This window comes from Hemicordylus capensis, chromosome 4 (assembly GCF_027244095.1).
Source record: "Hemicordylus capensis ecotype Gifberg chromosome 4, rHemCap1.1.pri, whole genome shotgun sequence".
Taxonomy (NCBI): domain Eukaryota; kingdom Metazoa; phylum Chordata; class Lepidosauria; order Squamata; family Cordylidae; genus Hemicordylus; species Hemicordylus capensis.
This window is the reverse complement of record NC_069660.1, coordinates 200,777,480-200,799,960: the sequence shown is the minus strand read 5'-3', so window position 1 is coordinate 200,799,960 and position 22,481 is coordinate 200,777,480. Positions and strand designations below refer to the sequence as shown.

General features: G+C 47.2%; 2 long non-coding RNA genes across 5 annotated transcripts in view; one reads left to right on the top strand and one right to left on the bottom strand.

Moving 5' to 3' along the window:
• The window catches only part of LOC128324496 (uncharacterized), a 57,636-nt gene that overhangs the window by 29,345 nt on the left and 5,810 nt on the right, over positions 1–22,481 (top strand). The gene's annotated exons all lie outside the window — the stretch shown is intronic.
• LOC128324494 (uncharacterized) overlaps positions 13,519–22,481 on the bottom strand; it is a 49,119-nt gene continuing 40,156 nt past the window's right edge. The window contains exons 1-6 of one of the 4 annotated variants that reach the window (XR_008306896.1): positions 20,333–20,488; positions 20,074–20,147; positions 16,062–16,233; positions 15,367–15,465; positions 14,846–14,969; positions 13,519–14,729 (exon numbers count right to left, since the gene is read on the bottom strand). This is a non-coding gene — a long non-coding RNA (uncharacterized LOC128324494). Of the gene's footprint in view, positions 14,730–14,845; positions 14,970–15,366; positions 15,466–16,061; positions 16,234–20,073; positions 20,489–22,481 lie in introns of those variants that run through there. The other 3 variants (XR_008306898.1, XR_008306895.1, XR_008306897.1) reach the window with 3 other exon arrangements.

Here is a 22,481-nt window from a genome sequence, read left to right as displayed (position 1 = left end):
TCGCTGCCCAACAAATATCAACCAAAGGGTTCTGAGTAGAGAAAGTGTCTGATGTAGCCATGCTCTGTGTGGAATGTGCCACAATCCCTGAATGTGGTGGAACTTCTGAGGAGGAATAAGCCTGAGAAATGTAAGAACTGATCCACCTGGATAGGGTGGAAGAGGAGACCTTCTTGCCTAGGGAGTAGGAATGGAAGGAGACGAAAAAAATACTCTGATTGGTGAAAAGTCTTATTCCGTTTGAGATAAATTTTAATGGCATATCTGAGATCGAGAGTGTGCCACAATTCCCCCCTAGTGTTAGCCGGATTAGAACAAAAGGACAATCCCTGAGTCCTGTGGAAAGTACAATTAATATTAGAAACAAAGGAAGAGTCTGTACGCAGCAAAACATAGTCTGGAAAAATCTGACTCTTTTCTGACTGAAAGTGCCCCTAACTCTGATACCCTATTAAGAAAAGAAATTTCCAGGTAAAAATATTTAAGGCCGATGGACTTCAGGTGTTTGAAAGGAGAGTTAGTAAGAGCCAGGAACACCAGATGCAAAACTGTGAACAACAGTTGCGGTCAAAAGTGCTGCTCCTCTCAGGAACCTCTTAACGTGTGGGTGACCGAGGGAGAGGGAGAAGAGGAATGGTTAACCCTCAAAACAGAGGAGAGTGTTGAAACACTTGACTCTTGTGTATTTGGTTTTAGACCCCTTTCCAGTCTTCTCTGAAAGAAGGAAAGGATCGAATTGATAGAAGCTGAGGAGGGATCCACTCCCTCTCCCTTGCACCAGTGAGAGAATGTATTTCAGGAAGCTTGGTATAATCTCTTGGTAGCTAGTAAGGTTGTTAATTCCTTGTCTGAATAACCTTTCCATTTGAAGGCTTCCCGCTCAATCGCCATGCTTTGAGGTTCAACCACTCCAGGTTAGGATGTAAGTTTGGATCTTGATGGAGGACATCTGGGCTTTCTCCTAGAGGAAGTTCCGCTGACAATTGTATTAGGTCTGAGAACTGTGGTCTGCAAAGCCATAATGGAGCTACTGAAACCACCTCCGCCTCGCAAAACCTGATCCTCTCAGGTGTTTTGTGTAAAATTGCCTGTGGCGGGACTGCATATAGGAGCCCGGTTCACCACTCCTGAACCAGGGTGTCCATGCCTTCTTCTGAAAGACTGTGAAACCTCGAAAAGAACTTTTAGAGTTTGGCATTTGTTGGAGATGCAAAAAGATCCATCTCCACAAGGCCAAACTTGTGGCATTTTTTTTTTTTTTGAAATATCTTGTTGTTTAAGGACCACTCCCTCTGATCTACATTCTGACAGCTGAGCCAATCTACCTGACCGTTTTCTATCCCTCCCCCTCAACATGTTCCGCTAATATTGAGAGAAGATGAATCTCTGCCCATTTGAATAGGAGAGTGGCTTCTGCCACAAAAGACTTAGAACAGGTGCCCTCCTGCCAGTTCACGTGAGTTTTGGCTGTGGCATTGTCCGTCCAGATGAAGACATGGTGATACTTGATCAATGTCTGGAAAGCTAGAAGGGAAAGATGAATATCCCGAAGTTCCATCCAGTTGGTGCTGTGAGACTTCTCCTCCTGCATCCACTGGCCTTGAGCAACAAGAGAACATTGGATTGCTTACTTGTAACTGTAGTTCTTCTGGTAGTTATCTGTCCAGTCACACTGATGGGCTTTGCATCCATGTGAAGGCTAGGCTGGAAACCTTCCAAGCTTGCTTTTCTCCCCATATTCCCTAGCCCCACCCCCTCTTCTGCTGTGGTACCATGTGACTCACCCTTTCCCCCTCAGTTTTCAGCATCAGCCACAGAGAAGAGCTCTGCAGCAGGGTGGATGGGTGGGAGTGTGACTAGACAGATGACCACCAGAAGAACTACAGTTACAGGTAAGCAACCTAATGTTATCCTGGGAGGTCTCTGTCCATCACACTGATAGGTGCATCACAAGCTTAATCATCATTGGGGATGGGGAGCAGAGCAGGAAGCCCAGTAGGAGAGAGTCAGAGCATCAGCTGAATATGGACTGAGCAGCACTGCTCAGCCCAAAGTGGCATGGTTCCTCACTTTGACATCCAAGGAGTAGTGATGAACAAAAGTGCCTGGAGAGAGACATGTGGAGGCTTGGCAGATACCATCTAGAGACAAACCTCTGTCAAAGGCTGAAGAGGTGGCTAGAGCTCTGGTGGAATGCGCTCGAACATTGGATGTCAAAGCAGGGTCACAGCTTGGTAATCCAATTTGATGGCACCCACGATCCAACTGGAAATCAATTGTGATGAGGCCTGGCAGCCCCAGTGGGGCTGCCCATAGGTCACAAAAAGGTCTTCCAAGGTTCTGAAGGGGGAGGTCCTCCGAACATCTAAATCCAATGCCCTACTTTCATCCAGAGAATGCCAGAGCTTCAGCAGAAGGTGGATTATTAAAGAAAACTGGTAGATGAATCAACTGGGATCTGTGGAAATTAGAAAGTACTTTAGACAGAAAAGGTCTATCATTTCTGAGTGTAAATTTGTCAGGGTGGAAGACGAGGATCACACCTCAGCACCTTTAGTTCTCCTGCTCTGCACGCTGAAGTTGTCACCACCAAGAACACCATCTTGAGCGTCAAGAGGCGGAAATTACAGATTGCCATGGGTTCAAATGGTTTATGCATCAGACTCTTCAAAACCAGCATGCTATAGTGGCTATGCCACTAAAACCAGAGAGCCAGTGTGGTATAGTGGCTAGAGTGCTGGACTAGGACTGGGGAGACCCGAGTTCAAATCCCCATTCAGCCATGATACTTGCTGCTGGGTGACTCTGGGCCAGTCACTTCTCTCTCAGCCTAACCTACTTCACAGGGTTGTTGTGAAGAGAAACTTAAGTATGTAGTACACCACTCTGGGCTCCTTGGAGGAAGAGCAGGATATAAAATGAAATACATACATAAATACATAAAATAAAACCAAAGGCAAATCCCAGGGAGATGGAAAGGAATGGACATCAGGGTCCACATGAGCCAGACACTTCAGAAAACATTTCAGTGTGGTGTACTGAACACAGGGCTGGAGGTAGGATTTCACCAATGTGCTGCAATAGCAGCCAAATGAACTCTAATAGAGGACATGCATAAATCAGAGGATTTTAGGCTAAGCAGGTAAGACAAAATCAGTGGTATGTACCCTGTATGCAGTCTGCTGCATACAAGCTAAGTATCTGCCACTTTGAGGGGTATGAAGAAGTAGAGGGCTTCTTGGAGGCTGATAGGACCACCACTGGTTCTGAGGACCAGGCAGGTGAATCTTCCATGCCATCAGGTGCAGATGCTTGGCATCCGGGTGGAGCATTGTGCCTCATTGCTGAGATAGAACAGCAGGATGGTACGGCAGCTGAAGGTATGTTGCGCAGGACAGTTGGAGCAGTCAGAGAAACAACTGGTGATGTGGCCACCACGGGGCTATCAAGATGCTATGGGCCCTGTCTCATTCTATCTCTTTTAGGACATGAGGAAGGAGTGGAATTGGTGGAGAAAGATAAGCAAAATACACACTCCAGACTAGGGCAAATAATATATCTCCCAGGGATCCTAGCCCGAGTCCCTCTTGTGAGCAGGGCATTGGCAATTCTGCAGGCTGGCAAATAGTTCAGTGTGAGGGTGGCCCCACTTGTTGAATACGGGGTGCAGTATCACTGGATAGAGCTGCCATTTGTAGCAAATTGAACCAAATTTTGTACAGTTGTAGTGAGTGATACACAGGGACACCTCAACAGCATAGTTTGTGATGATGTCATCCACTCTGATTCAAGCCAGCATGGTGTAGTGGTTAGAGTGCTGGACTAGGACCGGGGAGACCCGAGTTCAAATCCCCATTCAGCCATGAAACTAGCTGGGTGACTCTGGGCCAGTCACTCTCTCTCAGCCTAACCTACTTCACAGGGTTGTTGTTGTGAGGAGAAACCTAAATATGTAGTACACCGCTCTGGGCTCCTTGGAGGAAGAGCGGGATATAAAATGTAAAAAAAAAAAAAAAGATGACGGACATATAAATGTTTGAGGTGAAAGTGGGCTAACTTTTGAGCTACCTCACCAATTTGAACCAAATTTGCTACTGCTGTAGGGACACATAAGGATGGCTCTAGGGCATGGTTTGTAATGATGTAATCCACCCTGATTCAAGATGACGGACATGTGGACATTTGAGGTGCAAGTGAGAACCGATTTGGACCAAATTGGGTACAGTTGTAGAGACACATAGGGACACCCCAAACACATAGTTTATTATGATGTTACCCACCCCAATTCAAGATGGCAGACACATGAATGTTTGCAGTGCAAGTGGCCTAACTTGTGAACTGCCTAACCAATTTGGATCAAATTTAGTCCAGATTAGGGATAGTGGAAGGAAAGTAGGCAGATTAGTTCTTACTAGAACTTGTTTCTATAGGCCTTGTCTAGAAGCGAGTGATGAGGTGTGACCCGCCGTTGGATGCTGGATAATTCACTGTTCTCAGTTGACATGGAACTGAGTAAGAAAGGACTTCAGCCCCCCAGAAGCCTGCAGGAGAGGAAGAGGAACATCAGCTTCCCAGGCAAACCCCAGGGTGAGGGCCTGGGTGCTTGCCTGTCTGCTTTTGCCCCCCCCTCCTCAATGTTTGCTGTCCGCCCCTAGGAATGGCTGCTGAGCTGTAGGGAGTGTTTGCAGGACTGGGGCCTAGGGTGTGATTTGGCAGTTTCCGGAATGCCATCTGCTCTGGGCTTTTTAGGGTCGCTGCCAGTGGCTTCAGCCCCCCAGAAGCCTACAGGAGAGGAAGAGCAACAGTGGCTTCCCAGGCAGACCCCAGGGTGAGGGCCTGGGTGCCTGCCTGTCTGCTTCTGCCCCCCACTGTTTGCTGTCTGTCCTAGGACTGGCTGCTGAAGTGTGTGGAATCTTTGCAGGACTGGGGCCCAGGGGGTGATTCAACATTTTCTTGAATGTCACCTGCTCTGGGCTATTTAGGGTCACTGCCAGTGGCAGCAGGCCCTCCACCGGTGGAGTCGCCATCCAAGGGGCGACACCAAAGGGGATCGAAGGTGAGGGCCAGGCTTCCTGGCCCAAGAACTTGCACATGGGTGGACATTTATTGTATTTTATTTATTTTACATATTTTTATACTGCCCAGAACTTGCACGTCTGCGTGGTTTACAATTGAAATCATTTAAAACATTAAATCAGTTAAACAATTAAAATCATTTAAATCATTATTAAAATCTTTTAAAACCAACATTAAAAATTAAAACCATAAATCTAATTAAAAGTCTGGGTGAATAAATGTGTCTTCAGTGCCTTTTTAAAAGTTGCCAGAGATGGGGAGGCTCTTATTTCATCAGGGAGCACATTCCAAAGTCCAAGGGCAGCAATGGAGAAGGCCTGTCCCTGAGTAGCCACCAAACAAGTTGGTGGCAACCGCAGATGAACCTCTCCAGATGATCTTAACAGGCGATGGGGCTCGTGGTGAAGAAAACTTTCTCTTAAATACCCAGGGCCTAAGCTGTTTAGGGCTTTGTAGGTAATAATCAGCATGTTGTATTTTGCCTGTAAACGTATCGGCAGCCAGTGTAGCTTTCAACACAGGAGTAATACTGTTTCTTCTATATGACTCAGAGACCAACCTGGCCACCACCCTTTAAAAAATTATTATAGTTTTTGATAGCCAAACTATTAAAAGCCCAGTTTGGCTTCTGTTTTAATTTAAGTCCTGGGTGAGATTGGTTTACAATGTGTCTGGGTTTGTCTGGAGATGGGGAGATGGCGGGGGTGGGGGGCGTATCCTCAGATTATGGGGTGGCTATTGTGGTGGTGGGGAATAGAAGAAGTAACATTGGCAAGTCAGCGTGTCATTACAGGTGAAGGGAAATCAGAAATCTAATAGCTGTTTCCCCTTCTGGCTGTCCTGCCAGCAATTTGACCTTGGGGAACAGTGCCAACTACCCACAATGCCTCACCTTCCTCCTTTGTAATGTCAGATTGGTCCAGAACAAGTCAGAAATCATTCATTATTTTATTCTGAATGAAGGGGCCAATCTGGTATGTATTACAGAGACTTGGTTGGGAGAGGCTGGTGGCTCAGTCTGGTCCCAGCTTCTCCCTCCGTGGTACTCTGTTGAGGAGCAGGTGAGGGCATGTGGGTGGGGAGCTGGAGTGGCTGTGGTCTATAATAATATCTTCCTTACCAGGATCCCTGTCAAAGTGTCTGGACATATTGAATGTGTGTACTTAAGTTTGTGGACAAGGGGCAGACTGAAACTTCTGTTGGTATACCAATTACCCTTGTTGGGTGAGAGTCAACACCCTACTGCCCAACAGAGTCTCTAACTGAGCTCACAGACTTGGTCTTGGGTTTGGAGTCTCCCAGGCTTGTGGTGGTGGGGGACTTCAGTGTTCACTTTGGGACCAATCTGTCTGGGGTGGCTCAGGAGTTCATAGTGGCCATGACAACTATGGGCCTATCCTAAGTGGTCTTGGGACTGATGCACATTGCTCATCACACACTTGATCTGGTATTTCACTCTGATCATGGTGGTGTTCTGTGGGTGGGGACTCTTGTGATTTCCCCATTGTCACTGTCAAGGGCACATGCTCCCGCAATAAATCAAAGCAACATCTAGAATGCATGGGATTAGAGTTTTTACTAGCAGCAAAGTGGAAGCAAGTGCACAAAGAACAAAGTCAATGGAAATTACCACATTTGAATAATCAGTCCGTAAATCATAGTCGAATGCCAAGTCCAATATGGGTCAATGCCAGGAGAGAGGTCGGTTTCCAGTTCCATAATCCAGGGGGTTCAACAAAAGAGTCACAAGTCGATAGCCAGGCACAGGGTCAAGATCCCAGGAGCAAACAGGAGCAAGGTACTCAAGAGCAGGGAGCTGGAACTGCACGACAAAGCGATCAGTTGAAACCAGTGCAGTGCAGAGTGAGCGGTCCGAATTTATACCCCTTCAAGGCTAAATGCCAGGTGAAGGTGAAGGTTAAGGCCCCGCCTGCCCTTGGGACTACAGATTCAGATGCTTCCCCGGTCAGACTTTGCAGTCAAATGGCTGCTGCTTCTCTGCACAAAATGCTGCTCTTTTCTGTGGTCACGCTGATGCCCCATGTAGCTCACTGGTCTGCTGTTTGGTCCTGGGCTCCTCCCCATCTGAAGAAGGCAACGGCTCCCCGGCAGCCTCCTGCTGTTCCACAATAGGTAAGCTCTCAGTCCGTGGGGCTTCCTCCTCAGTGTCCTGCAGCAGGACCATATCGGGACTGTGCCTCAGGCAATTCCTCCTCAGAATCTTCTGAATTGGACCACTGCCTGACAGTCATGGACCACCATCTGGTTAAGGTTGGACTCACGACCACATCCCACTTTCGCATGGATGAGGGATCTATAAGGATGGTTCGCCCGAGAAGGTTATTGGATCCAATAGGATTCCAATAAACCTTGGAGGGGTTTAGTTTTGGCTGTGCCAGCGATCCTGTTGATGCCCTAGTGGAGAACAGGGATGTGTGGAACCAGTCCGGCGGTCCGACAGTTCGGTCCAGGGGTTCGGGGGTTCATGATCGAACCAAATCACCACCCCCTGGTTCTGTCGGACCGAAACTGGACCGCCTGGTCCGGTTCGGACCGGCCCACAATTTTTTAAAAATTTTCTTTAAATGTTAAAGAAGTACCTGTAGCCCCTTTGGGGGGCTTGCTGTAGCCGCGAGGGTGTGTGTGTGTCCGCGTAGGTTCCCTCTCCCCCCGCTGGCCTTCCTCATCACCGCCGCGGCCGGTAACCAAAGCCTTTTTGGGCCTCTGTACAAGTGAGCGGCCGCCATTTGGGTGGCTGCCGCGCATGTGCAAATGCCCTCTGCAAGGCCACAGCCTCACAGAGGGCATTTGCAGCCACCAAAATGGTGGCTGCTCACTTGTACAGAGGCCCAAAAGGGCCAAAAAGGCTTTGGCTACCGGCTGCGGCGGTGATGAGGAAGGACGGGCGGGGGGGAGAGGGAAATCTGTGTGGGGAGCCCCCCTCCATGGCTACAGCAAGCTCCCCGAAGGGGCTACAGGTACTCCTTTAACGTTTAATTTTTTTTAAAAAAAACACTGACCGGTCCGGACCGGGCGGGGGTTCTGATGGGGGCCGGACCGAACTGGCCTGGTTCCGTGCACACTCCTAGTGAAGAACTGGAACAACAAGCTCAACAGGGCAGTAGACATGATCGCGCCTATGCGTCCTCTCCAACCCACATCAAAATTGGTATATGGAAGATCTACAGGAGCTGAAGTGGCAAGGTAGATAACTGGGGCGCAAGTGGAGAAAGAATCGACTCAACTCCGACAGATTACAACATAGAGCACATTTGAAGATCTATGCTCAGGCAATACCTGTGGCAAATAAGCTAGTCTTTTCTTTTTATTTATTTATTTATTTATTTATTTATTTATTTTAGATTTATATACCGCCCTTCCGATATGGCTCAGGGCGGTTCACAACATGATAAAAACAATTAAAAACAAATCAACAATTAAAATCAAACTATTAAAACACAATAAAACCAATAAAACAGCTAAAAGCCCTGAAAATCAGGGCAACAATTTAAAACAATTAATCATTTAAAACTCTGGAAGGCCAGGCCAAATAAGTACGTTTTAGGGCTCTCTTGAAGGACCGCAATGATCTCAGATTACGAATTTCTGCTGGGAGTGTATTCCATAGCCCAGGAGCAGCTACAGAGAAGGCCCGCCTCTGTGTCGCCACCAGACAAACTGGTGGGAACTGGAGACGGACCTCCTCAGATGACCTTAACATGCGGTGGGGGTCATGTAAAAGAAGGCGCTCTTAGATAACTTGGACCTAAGCCATTCAGGGCTTTAAAGGTAATAACCAGCACTTTGTATTTTGCCCGGAAACATATTGGCAGCCAGTGTAGCTGTTTCAAAACAGGCATCATATGGTCTCTCCGGGTTGCCCCAGAGACCAGTCTAGCTGCCGCATTCTGAACTAACTGAAGTTTCCAGACTACATACAAAGGCAGCCCCACGTAGAGCACATTGCAGTAGTCAAGCCGGGAGGTTACCAGCTGATGCACCACTGTTTTGAGGTCATTCTCTCCGAGGAATGGACGCAGCTGTCGAATCAGCCGAAGCTGATAGAAAGCACTCCTGGCCCTGGCCTCCACCTGAGATACCAGGGTGAGGCCTGGGTCCAGGAGTACTCCCAAGCTGTGCACCTGCTCCTTCTGGGGGAGTGTAACCCCATCCAGCATAGGAAGATCTAACTCACCCCTCAGATTCTGAGCCCCCACAATGAGCACCTCCATCTTGCTTGGATTCAGCTTCAATTTGTTCTCCCTCATCGAGCCCATTACAGCCTGTAGGCAGGCATTTAGAGAATGAGTGCCATTTCCTGAAGATGAAAAGGAGAAGTAGATTTGGGTGTCATCAGCATACTGATAGCACCCAGCACCAAGTCTCCTGATGACCTCAACCAGTGGTTTCATGTAGATATTAAAAAAAACTCGTTACAGAATGGAGCCCTGGGGGACTCCATATAACAGCTCCCGTTTTGAGGAGCAACTGTAACCAAGCTCCACCATCTGGAATCTTCCCGAGAGATAGGAGCGGAACCACTGCAAAGCAGTGCCTCCTATCTCCAGCTCCCCCAGGCGATCCAGAAGGATACCATGGTCGATGGTATTGAATGCCGCCGAGAGATCCAGAAGAACCAGCAGAGTCACACTCCCTCTGTCGATTCCCTGGTAAAGGTCATCCATCAGGCCAACCAAGGCTGTCTCAACCCCATAGCCAGCCCTAAAGCCAGTTTGGAATGGATCTAGATAATCAGTCTCCTCCAAGACTGCCTGGAGCTGGTCAGCCACCACCCTCTCAATCTGCACGTATTGTGTCCACAAGCTCACGTCCGGTGGAGTTGTCTCAGGTTGTGAGAGGGCTAGTTTGTGCCCTTCTTCCTGTGAATCAGAATTTGGAACCATCAGATACCCGCTGTGACATTTTTAATGAATTTTTTAAATGGACAAAATATCTTGTATTCGGGCCAACTTCTACTCACACCCCTCAATTACTGCAGTGTGTGATGTGGAGCAGTGACTCCTCTGAGGAGTCAGTGACTCCTCTGCTGTGGTGAAGCTAGTTCAATTCCAGTTTGTGACTCCTGAGGATGTGGACAAGCTGCTTGAAATGGTGTGGCTGACCACCTGTTCTCTTGATCCTTGCCCAACATGGATTATACTGTCTGGCTGGGGTTGCTGTTGTAGAAAGCCTGATAGAGAATGGAAATGCTTGCCTGAGGGAGGGCAGGATGCCTCTTTGCCTTAAGGAGGCAATTATTAGACCTCTTCTAAAGAAGCCTCTGTTGGTCCTTTTGGATCTCTTAGCAGCTTTTGATACTATCAACCATAATATCTTTCTGGAGTGTCTGAGGGGTTTGGGGGGTGCACTGCTTTGCGTTGGTTCAGCTCCTACCTCTCAGGCAGGTTCCAGATGGTGTCCCTTGGAGACAGTTCTTCAAAATCTGAACTTTTGTATGGTGTCCCTCAGGGCTCCATATTGTCTTTGATGTTGTTTAACATCTACATGAAATCACTGGGAGAGATCATCATGGGATTTGGTGCAGGGTGTTATCAGTATGCTGATGACACCCAAATCTTTTTTTCCATGTCGGCAGCATCAGGAGAAGGCATAACCACCCTAAATGCCTGCCTGGAGACAGTAATGGGATGGACGAGGGATAATGAACTTTGATGTGTATTATTGTTTTTAAACGTTGTAATTTGCCTTGAACTGCTGGAAAGGCAAAATATAATTTTTAAATAGCAATCAGTGGTAGGTAGTGGTAGCAATTCAGTAGTAGTCTATACACAGACTGCCGAACACGTTTGGAACCCCCAGGTTCGAACCAGTTCGAACGCGGGAACAGGGGTCTCTTTAAGGCATGGGGAAGGTGTTCTTATTTTCCCTACCATGCTCCAACCTCTGGCACTGCATTAAAAATTGCTGGTGTGGGGCAGCTGTATTTCCTCTTGCTGCCTCGGCCAGAGTAATACCAGAAGTGGTGTGTGTGTGCACATGCCACATGTGTGTGCATGCATATATGTAGCACACATGCACAGCACTTCAGGCATTACACTGACTGGGGCGACGAGGGATTACAGCTGCCCCACCCCAGTGATTTGTAATGCAGCACCAGAGGGGGGAGTGGGGTGGAGGAGGTAAGAACACCCTCTTCACCCCTTAAAGAGACCCTCTCCCACCTCTTGGATGTGCATGGAACCGGATCCGTGCACACCCCTAATCAGCGGATTAGTCAATTAATCAATTATTGCATACCTGTGCAGAGGATAATGGCTTTGTCACACGTCATGGTTTCTTTTGGTGTACAGCTATGTTTCTCCCACAAACCTTTTGGAAAATGTTTGGATTTTTCCATTGCATTAAAAAAACCACACCCTTTATTCAGTGTTATAAAATCACAATTATAATACTTAAAACTGCTCTTCTCATCTAATTGTTCGTGTATACCACAAAAGAATACACATCTCAGTAACAAAGTCTTTCTGTAGACATATCAGTTCTGTTAACATATCCATCTCATTGATGAATATTATTTTCCTAAACCAATCTGCAATATACGAAGGATCACTAGATTCCAGTGCTAGATTCCAGTGCTATAATAATCCTAGCTGCTGCTGATACATAGGTTCTTGACTGCACATAAGATTTAAGAGCACATCCTTGACATAAACTGTGAATGTGAAAAATGGGGGGGTTGAAAACATAAGTAACATACAAGGATTGTGTCAGAGCACTGATAATGGCCACAACTTCCTGCTGAGTGTCTAATTGGCAGCAATCCAAGATTGGTGCAAAATAATGTGCAAAATTAACTCCTTCTAACTGGGCAAAGAAGTATATTTCTGCAGCAAAATTCTCTGAAAAATCTGTACTGAAAATAAGCATGTAGTTTTCAATTCTCTTAACACAGCAATACATTTCAGAGGTATTAGAAATAAAACCGTTTGTGGGGAAAGGATCACCTAAATTCAGAAATCACACAAGCCCTCTTCAGACCTTATGAAATGTAAGTGTGAGTGCTGCATGCCAGGGGGAAAGTCCTGCCCCCCTGCCACTGTCACTCACCCCCACACCTGACAACCATGTTTACAGTGCTCTTTACATAAGAATAGCCCTGCTGGATCAGGCCCAAGGCCCATCTAGTCCAGCATCCTGTTTCACACAGAGGCCCACCAGATGCTGCTGGAAGCCAAAGGCAGGAGTTGAGGGCATGCCCTCTCTCCTGCTATTACTCCCCTGCAACTGGTACTCAGAGGCATCCTTCCTTGGAGGCTGGAGGTGGCCTATAGCTCTCCAACTAGTAGCCGATGATAGATCTCTCCTCCATGAAGTTATCCAAACCCCTCTTAAAGCCATCCAGGCTGTTGGCTGTCACCACTTGTGGCAGAGAATTCCTTTGTCTGGACAGAGTGGCACAATAAGTATGATGGCCAGCAATCCCATGAGTTGCAGCCTTCAAGGCTGTAGTTCATGGGATTGTTGTCCATCACACTTATGGCGCTGTCCTGTTCAGTCAAACATTGCCATAAGCATGGTTGTCGGGCACAGAGGATGAGTGACAGCAGTGGGCAAGACTCCCTGCTTCCCCCCATGTGAGCGGTGCTCACGCTTACGTTTCATAATGTCTGAAAAGGTCTATTTTAGCTATCAATTATTGTACAATCTGGTGGCTCTCTTTTATTTAACAGGCCAGCAACTTTCATTCCATTCACCCCAACATAGTGGCCCTACTAGTGGTGGTTTCTTGTGCCTTCCTTGAGTCATTTTAGCTGTAAGTCCTTTTTGGGATAGGAAGCCATTTTCTCATTCATTTTTATTTGTAAACTGCTTTGAAAACCTTCTGTTGAAAACTGATATTAGATATGAGACAAGCACAACAAAATGGCTTCAGATTAGTTGCTCACACACATACACTGTGGGCACTGCTGTCTTCCAAACACAAGTTGTGCTAGAGTGCACTTGTACAAATGCCATAACTTCTTTGGCCAGTCAACAGCCATGTACCAGCACAGGGAGACCCTAATTGCTCAACTAACAGCCCCTCAATTATTTAGTTGAGAAACTCATCGGGGTGGGAGATTAATCCAACTTTGCTACCAACTAATGAGGAGGTTGCAACTCTGATTTGGGTGGGATACTGGGATTGTGGGGTGGGACTGAGGAACTCTCTCTTCCTCTGATACTGCAGACCTTTGGTATATGAGGCAGTGGCAGCTCTGATTGGGAGGGGGGATATGGAGGGGGACTGAGGAACTCTACACCACTATCTCTTGTGAAACAAAAGACTGAGAGCAGCATAATATAACAAACAACAATGATGTAAAACACTAACTGAGAACAATTACTGAAAAGATATGGCACAAACATAAACAATAATAAAGAAAATGTCCACCACTCCAAGAAACGCCGAATGCAAATAAGAACACAGAAACTCATGTCTGTGAATGAAAGGTTGCAACTTTATTAATCAACTTCACTAGATTTTCTATAAGTACACAACTTTTTAGCTAAGGAAACAAAACAGGATAGACTAGAAGAGGCACAAAGAAAGAAAGAAAAAAAGACTTTCCTATTGGGCCAATTCTGTTGGAAAACAAAAAAATTCCTACTTGGCCCACAATAGGGCAACCATTGTGGCCTCCCTCTGTGTTGGCAGTCACTAGAGGCCACTTTCTTGCTCACCCCTACCCCCAGGGTGAAGAAGGAGCCCTATTTGCTGTAGCAGGCAGGGGAGGGGATGAGCCAAAGATGGGGCCAGGAGGCATGCTGATGGCAACCTCACCTGCTATACTGCAGGGAGCTGAAGGGAGGAGAATTCCCTGGTAGCACTAGGGACCCTTGGGATGTGTCACCCCCACCCCCAGGGCTGGGATTCCAGAGGGCCCCCAAGAGCTACTTGGGCTCCTGTGCTCCTGCTCCTGCTGCAGGCCTGGGAGGAAGGAGGAGTGAACTAAGACGGACATGAAGTGAGGAATGGATGCTGGAGTGGATGGGGGAGAGGAGCACACACCAAGTAGGGAAGGGGGGCAGGTGCCTGGACACTGTTTCCCCTGTGCAACTACCAGAGGAAACCCAGGCCGCTGGAAAAGGGGAGGAAGACAAAAGAAAGAAGGGTTTGTTGTGGGAGCATTCTACAGGGTTACCTTGCCACCTAGGGGTGCTTTCAAACCATACTTGGGCTTTGTTTTGGGTCTGGGGAGGCTGTGTGGCCCCTCTGCGGAGGAATGTTTCTTCGGATCTTCCTCCAGGCTGAAGATGGAAGCCAGATAGTCCATCAGCTTGGACACTGTGGAGGATGGTGTTTTATTTACTTACTTACTTACTTACTTACTTACTAGATTTTTATACTGCCTTTCTGCCTTGACAAAGGCACCCAAAGCGGTTTACAATATTAAACGAAGCAAATAACAGAAGATTAATAAAACATTGTCTCAGGCTGTTGGTCTTTTCAGGAGTTGAGGACAAGAGCTCCCTGGCCTGGGTGCCTCCTTTCTTGCCTTCCTCTCAGGGCACACTGGTCTTTCAGTACTCCTGGGAAGGTGCGGGGGGAGGGGCTGCCCCAACAGTCCTCACAGGCCAGAACTGGTCTCCATGGGGGCCGATGTTATGCTCTCCCCTGGCCTGGGCGCCTCCTTGTATGGAGGAGGGTCCTGCAACACATCAAAGGCCCTTGTTGAATCCTGAGAGGGAGGTCTGGAGAGAACAGACGTGACTCATCTCTCTCCCCCCAGTCCTTTTAGAGACATCTCAGCGCATGTACTCTTACCTCACCAATAGGGCCACTCCCTGAAGGCAGCTGCGAAGGCAGCACACAAGTTTTCCCAGTGGGTCTTATCTGGGGTCACCAGTGCCACATTTCCAACAGGGCCTGGACAATCTGAGCTGTCTCCCTGATAAGATAAGACAAAGTTGCTGTCACCAAGATGTGGTTTCTCCTTGTGTGGTAATGCAGTGTCAAGAGTGGAGGGAGTGGGCAAGGGAGTAACTGAGTTTGACCATGGGAGAGAGACCACAGGGGTGATGTGTCTCCCCACCTCATGCAGTCCAGAGCAGAACCTGCTTCCTCCTTCTAAAAGGAAGCCGCCATCTTAAAAACAACAACAACAACAACAATCCTCCTCAGCACTTTCCACATGGAAGACTATGGGGAAAGTGGTGGGAAGGATGACACTTTCTAGCACTTGGTGCACATCTTCCAAGATGGTATTAGGGCTTGACAGGGCTCTGTTCCTTTAAAAGACCCCCTCCCCCCATGCTGGGAAAAGCAAAACCAGTGTTTTTTCTCACCATGGAGGTGGGAAATTGCTCTCATGTTGGAATTTTTTTTTGCCAAAGTGGTCCCCACTTGGAAAATAGTGAAGTTCACTGACTTATGGAATTTTCCCACTGTAAAACAAAGAGACATTTAAGATATTTGCAGGAAAAACCTTTCTGGCACAGTTTTTTGAGGATCCTTTCATCACCTCTATCACATACTACACAAACCCAGAAAGTTGTGACTGGAACAGAGAAGTAGCATAAGTGAAGGGGTGCAGAATCCTGCCCCAGCCACCACGTGTCCACTATGATTCCCTTCCCAAACTGCTTCCTCTCCATGTGGGGATCCAGATGCATGTCTGAAGGGAAATATATATATCTGGAAGCTCACATAGAAAAGGAAAGCAAAACCAAAGTTGAGAGAGCAATAAAAACCTCTCCTCCCTTAGATCTTCTCATCAACAAATCCTTCCAGTGCTGCTTCACAATGGGGTTCTTCTGTGTATGCTTCTGTAATTTGCAGCGGAGCCTCAAATTTTATCCCATCCCATCCACAAACATTCCTCCTATCCTGCAACATCTTTTTGTCTGTCCTGCGCCTGATGCCAGTCAGCTGCATTGGATGTACTCCAGATACAGTGTTGAGAGGGGGACAGAAAACATCCCTGCACAGTGCTCAGAATTTCAAGAACAAACACTACTTCAAGGAACTTGTGGCATCTTACCTGTCCAGGCTCTTATCTTTGGCGCTGATGTCTGGAACCGTGGCTTCTTCAGTAATAAGCTTCTGTGAAGGAGAAAGGAGAGAGGAACGGGTGTTCTGGTGCTCCCTTGGATCTTTCCAGGGCTCTGGGGGACAAACTTCACATTTCCTTCAAGGAATCCTTAACAAATGGGCTGAAAGCAGAAAGTGGAACAGAAGTGGCCCCTTTGCATCTCAAAACAGTGCTGGGGAAGGACGATTTGGCACAGGAGGGTGGCCACTTCAGAGGCAAAGAACTAAGTGGGGAAACATTAAGTCTTCAGGCTGCCACACACTGTGCTCTAATGCAGAATTGGGGAGCTGTCCTGCTGACTAGAGGCATGCACCAAACTGGAAAACGCAGTTCAGCTCAAATCAAACAGAACTCAAGCCAAACCTGGTCTGGTTTGGTTTTGTGCATGTTCAAGCCGGGCCACCTCACTTTGAACCGAACCTGGCTCGAGTCAGCTGGGAAATTTAGTGGTCTCTACACATGCACAGAGACCCAAACCAGCAGCAGCACTTTTAAAGGTAAGAATTCACTCCCCTCTCACCCTAAATTGTTTTAGTGAAGCCCCCTGCTCCCGACTCAGTTCGAACTGAGCCCGGCTTGAGCCAGCTAGGCAATTGGTAAAGCAGAATCTGGTAAGGATTCCTCTGTACGGGTGAGCTGGGACCTTTGCCAAAATGGGTTGAGATGGGAGGGGAGTGAATTTTTACCTTTAAAAGTGCTGCTGGCAACTGCAGTGGGTGCTCCCCATGCCCACCAGAGCAGGCAAGGCCAGTTTGGTCCCTGTTCGGGCCTCTGCACATTCATGGAGGCCACTAAAATGGCAGCAAGAGCCCCCCCCCCAATATAGGTTAATTTTTATACGAGGGCAGGGCCTCACGGCGAGGGGAGGGCCTTGCAGCAGGGGTGGTCTAGGCACCAAAATTACCTAGATGCACTACTGCCTGAGAGAGTGGAAAGCACTGAGGTGGCTGTTGGCCAGGGTTTCCCAGAGGGTGGCTGGGTGGAGAAGATCCCAGGCCAGGAAAGGCCATCTTCTTCCTGAGCAAAATCCAGAAGGAGCAGTAAGAGGGGAAGGATGTGGAGGGAAGGAGGTGTCTCCCCCTCAGGAGAAGCAGCCCTACAGCTGTGTTCTGAGAAGGTGGGAGCCCAGGGAGCCTATGGAAGGAGAAACCTCCAGTTTTTGTGAGGTGATCTGGGGTGGGCAATATATGCATTAATTTTCTTTTCACACAACAAATTATCTATTTTAAATTAAAAACAACCATCCCCCATGTAGCAATTCTTATCCAGTACTTCAGGGAGGGGGAAGAGAAAGAAAGGGGGAGGAACAAAAGAATTAAAACCAAACACCAACCACAGCCAGTAAACAAATAAAGCAAATATATAAATAATTGGAGTGCAGAAAGAAAGAAAAGTGTTCATTACACTTTACAAGGTAATTACAAGGTAATTTTCAAGTGTTCATTACACTTGTAAAGGATGTGTGACAGCTGGAAGGTTGGGCCGGGTAGAGTTGACTGACGGGTGGGAGTGACCATTGAAGGACCAAGGCCACACAGAGGCTGGTGAGGAACAAAACTGACCAAAGAATCACATTGGTTATACTATGAGATAGAAACATGACTTTCTTTATTGCTTCACTGAGTGCCAGTTCCTGAATAAATCCTGGACTCTTGAAAACTGGTCTGGGGGTACTCTAATATCCCATTTCATGTTCTTGCCTTGACAGTCCTCCGGCAGGGACATCCAGGAGAGTTTTGCTGATCTCTAACTCAGTCAGTGAGGAAAGCTCCATTTGGGGACAGATTTTGGGGTGGCTAGACATAGTAGCCACTTAAGGGCACAGCAGGGAAATGACTTGCCTAGCGAGGAGGAGCTTGCTGGTTCGTATCCCCACTACCTATATAGGGCAGCAGCGATATAGGAACGTGCTGAAAGGCATCATCTCACACTGCACAGGAGGAGGCAATGGTAAACCCCCACCTGTATTCTACCAAAGAAAACCACAGGACTCTGTGGTCACCAGGAATCAACACCAACTTGAGGGCACAATTTTACTTTTAGACATAGTAGCCAGAGGTGCTACTAGAAAAATTCTTACTTTGGTTTTGCTTGGTGAGCTGGAAAAGGTGGGCGGGGGGAGAGTCTTTAGTGGGACTCCAGGTATGTCACAAAAATCAATTACTAAAAGGAATGCCAGTGAATGGCAGAACAAAACTGAACCCCCTGTCATGGCCATTTCCCCTTAGATTATTTTGTTTCAGCATGAATGGAAACAAAAATCAAGGGGACCCATTGGCATGCATTTCCATTTGTTCTCTACAAAATGGAAAGATTCAGTCATCACCTGCTAAATGAGCAAAGAGGCACCTTTTTAAAGTGGTGATTCTATTTATTTAGAAGGGGGAGAGCAACTGGCCCTATCCATCCCCAGCACAGCATCCCTCCTGTGGCTGTTGCTGGTGTCTATCTTATGCTTGTTTTTTTAAGATTGTGAGCCCTTTGGGGACAGGGAGCCATTTTATTTATTTATTCATATCTATGTTATCTGCTTTGGAAACTTTTGTTGAAAAGTGTTATATAAATATTTATTGTATTCGTATCCATTACCTGATGCATATCAGTATTTTGAGTGCCTTCTGATGCCTCAATTGTTTGCTAAGCAAAGTCAGAAAGGGGGCGATTGGGGATGGAGAAGTGTAAGAAATGAAGAGGTGCATAATCCTTCCCCAACCATCACTTTCCCACTCTAATTCCCCTTCCAAATTGCTTCCTTCCTGTATGTGGTTTGTGGTGTGCATTCTAGAACAAAATAGGAGTCTGGAACCCTGAAAGAAGGAAGCAGAATGGAAAAATGAGAGGTGGAAAAGAATTATACACACACCTCTTTCCTCTCAGCATTTCCCAGTTCCAGATCACCCAGAGTAAGTTCTCATGCTGCTTCCTCCATAGTGAGGAAGAGCGGCTGCTGGTTAGAGTAGACAACCATGAACTGATTGGAACGATGGTCTGACTCAGCAAACGGCAGCTTCACATGTTCGGGGGGGCTTCCACATCACCCTCCTGTGCCTCTCAAAGAGGCTTCCACTGCTTTCCAACCCAGCTACTCTCTTTTCCCCACAACCACTGACCATGGGGTCCAGCCCTCTCTAACCAGCCACATGTTGGCTTGAGTGTCACACTCTGGGTGGCTTCAGGGCTCACCTGGAATCAGGGTACCGATCTACTGTGGGCCAGCACTAAAAGTCTTGTAGTCATCACAGAGCAGACTAGAGGACATCTCAACATTCATTACTATGTATAATAAAGTCTCAGACATCATTATTGTGAACCCTGGGTAGCTGAATATATATGCCCCACCCCCCTGCCCCTTGCCTTAACCCTGGATCCTCACCCCAAGTCCAAATAGATCTAACTACATTGGCTCAGATTGATCTCCTCCTCTTATCTCCTTCTCTCTCTCTCTCTTAGCTCCCTTTGCCTGCCCTTTCTGCCTTTTCAACAATTACAATTGAGATTGGAAGCTCCTTGTGGGCAGGGAACTGTCTTTTGTGGCTTAGGAAATCTTGTCACGTGCCACTTTCCCTGAGAATGCTAGAGACAGTAGGCTGCACAACCTTGGCCCTCCAGCTGTTTTTGGACTAAGGTAAAGTGTGCCATCAAGTCGATTTTGACTCCTGGTGCCCACAGAGCCCTGTGGTTGTCTTTTGGTAGAATACAGGAGCGGTTTACTATTGCCTCCTCCTGTGCAGTATGAGATGATGCCTTTCAGCATTTTCCTATATCGCTGCTGCCCGATATATAGTACTAGCAGGGACAACTCCCATAATCCCCAGCCACAGTGGCCAATAGTCAGGGATTATGAAAGTGGTAGTCAAACTTCAGGAGGACCAAAAGTTGTGCAGCCATGCAAACTTCAAATGTAACTTCAAATAGACAAAGAGTAAATAAACAATTGATCATGGGGAGCAGGTTATCTTACCAGAGGGGAACCAGAGGAATATCTTATTCGAAGCTGATCACACCACGAAGTAAGGGGCATCCTTTCCCCAGGTCCTACAAAGGAGAGAGAAGAGCAGAAATCCATCTGTGTCAGAAATGAAGATGGGCTGGATGAGATATTGTCCACCTTGGTCACTTCAAGAGGCCAGGATGGACCCACATCCTAGAATTCCCATCCTGACCCAAATCCAGCTGGGAAAGAATAACTCCTTCTCATTATGTTTTGTGGTTTGTTTTACTTTAGTTTGCTCTATGTTCCTTCTAGGCTCTGCAGGGGTTAAAAGGTAGCAACCTCTAACAGCCAAGTCTGAGGTAAAAGTTGCTGCTGCAGAGTTCCGGAGGGAAAGTTACAAAGTGTTGTGTTGTGATTGGTTGTCAGGCAGCCAGAGACAGAAGTCTCTGGTTGCCTGAGGGAAGAAATTCCCTGATTGGCTAATGCAGCCTTTCGGAATTGGAAAAAAGGGAGGGTTGAGCAGCCAAGGAGAGGGGGGCTGCATGTGGGAGAAGAGTTCTGTGAGAGTTCTGTGAGAGAGTGCTGCTGAGTGCTGTGTGAGCTGGAAGGCTGGAACACCAGCAGGGTTGGGTTGGGCTGAAACTGCTAGGGAAGGTAGCAATGAGGGACCTGGTCTAACCAGAATCTGCTTGGCTGAGGTGCACTTAAGTAATTTTGGATTCTCGACCTAAAGGCCTTTGGAGTCCCCCCCCCCAGCCCCCAGGAAGTTAAGCATTATCCCCCTACACACACCATGACAAACACAGTATTTTTAATATGTGGGTTCTTGAGGGCACAAACAGCAACTGATCTCACAGGAATGGAAGAATATAAAACAGGTATATTTATGCAAATATGCAGTAGCAAAAACATTTCAACACATAACTTAACATATTCCCATTGCACATATTGCTTTCCCCACTCCCCGTTCTGTCTTTAAACTAACAGAGATAGGAGAGGAATGGCAAAGGGAAGAGCACGGAGAATGATTCAGAGCAAATGTAGTCTATAGGCTTCCTTTTTGTTAGACATTCTTTTCTCTGGAAATTAATGGAACTCTCTTTCAAGTAAATGTGCTTAGGACTGAAGTACAAGTCATTACTGCTAACCAAATGTAGAGGCCGAACCAATGCAGTTTTACTACCAAAATTTTTTTGTAGTGGTTGCTTGTTCTAAATAAGATTATTTTACTTCCCTGTTGAATATGGCTTAATGGACAATGATGCTGAACTTGCTCCTGCTTTTATAGAGAGAGTAAGTGGTATGCAGATGCTTAATATCACACCACCCAGTATGGGTGTGCACAAAATCGTCTGGCCCGATTCGGTTAGAGTCCAAACTGGACCCAAACCGGAATGGGCCAGTTTGGTCCCCCCCCCTTCAGTCTGGTTCAGTGGGGGGGGGTAGGTTGGTACACATTTTGTAAAAAATATTTAAAAAGAAAAGAAAAGAAGAAGAAGCCCCTCCCTCAGGGAGGCTTCTCTGAGGCTGCGGGGTGGGGTCCATGGAGCTTCCTCCTCCCCCCCGCCAGCCTTCCTCATGCCAAAAATCAGGCATTCTTCAGTCCTTTCCAGGCCTTTCCCCCCTTGTGGTGGCAATTTTGGAGGCCGCCACACATGTGCAATGGGCCTGTGTGTGGCCCGAGTCATGACCCGGCTGTATGTATGTATGAAAAGTTCTTCATAGGGGTTCATTGAGAGTCATTGAGAGAATTCATACAGCAACAAATCCAAACACAAATTGGATTATGGTTGCTGCATGAGTTCTCTCAATGAATCCCTATGAAGAACTTTTCATACCACCCCGCCAGAATCCACTCTGATAGACTGTGAAAGAGGCCAGAAACTAAACAAATTCCGGTTTGGGGAACCATAAATCCCACTGGCTTCAGCTACCAGGCAGAGTTGTGGCACAACCTGCCATGCCCCCAAACCCAGCTTTGCCATGCCCTCAAATCCACAGCCTGCTATTCCTCCAAACCCACCCCAAGTTTAGGGGGCTGCCTCAAACCTCAATTATTGCCTATGGGAGAAATGCAAAAATTGGGAAAATATCTTCAAAAAATCATTAAACATCACAGGAGTGTCTGATTGCTTTGGGGTTTTGGTGGTAGTTGGCACCTATGGATGCCTACAACCCACCCCGGTTTTGTGCCTCTAATTGCTCTCACAGGGAATAATGGGCCAGATCGTGTCCTTTTTGTTGGAAGTGAAGGACTATGTGCTGTCTCTTGTCTCAATAACATAGGAGGACAGACTAGTGAGTCAGAGGGCTAGAGGGTCGAGACATTGCTCATCCTTTCTCTACTGCTCTGACACTATCCCTTTTATATGTAGACTGCTAATCTCAAGGACTTCCTTCCTTCCAGCCACTTCCTTCCTCTCTACCCTCTCTTC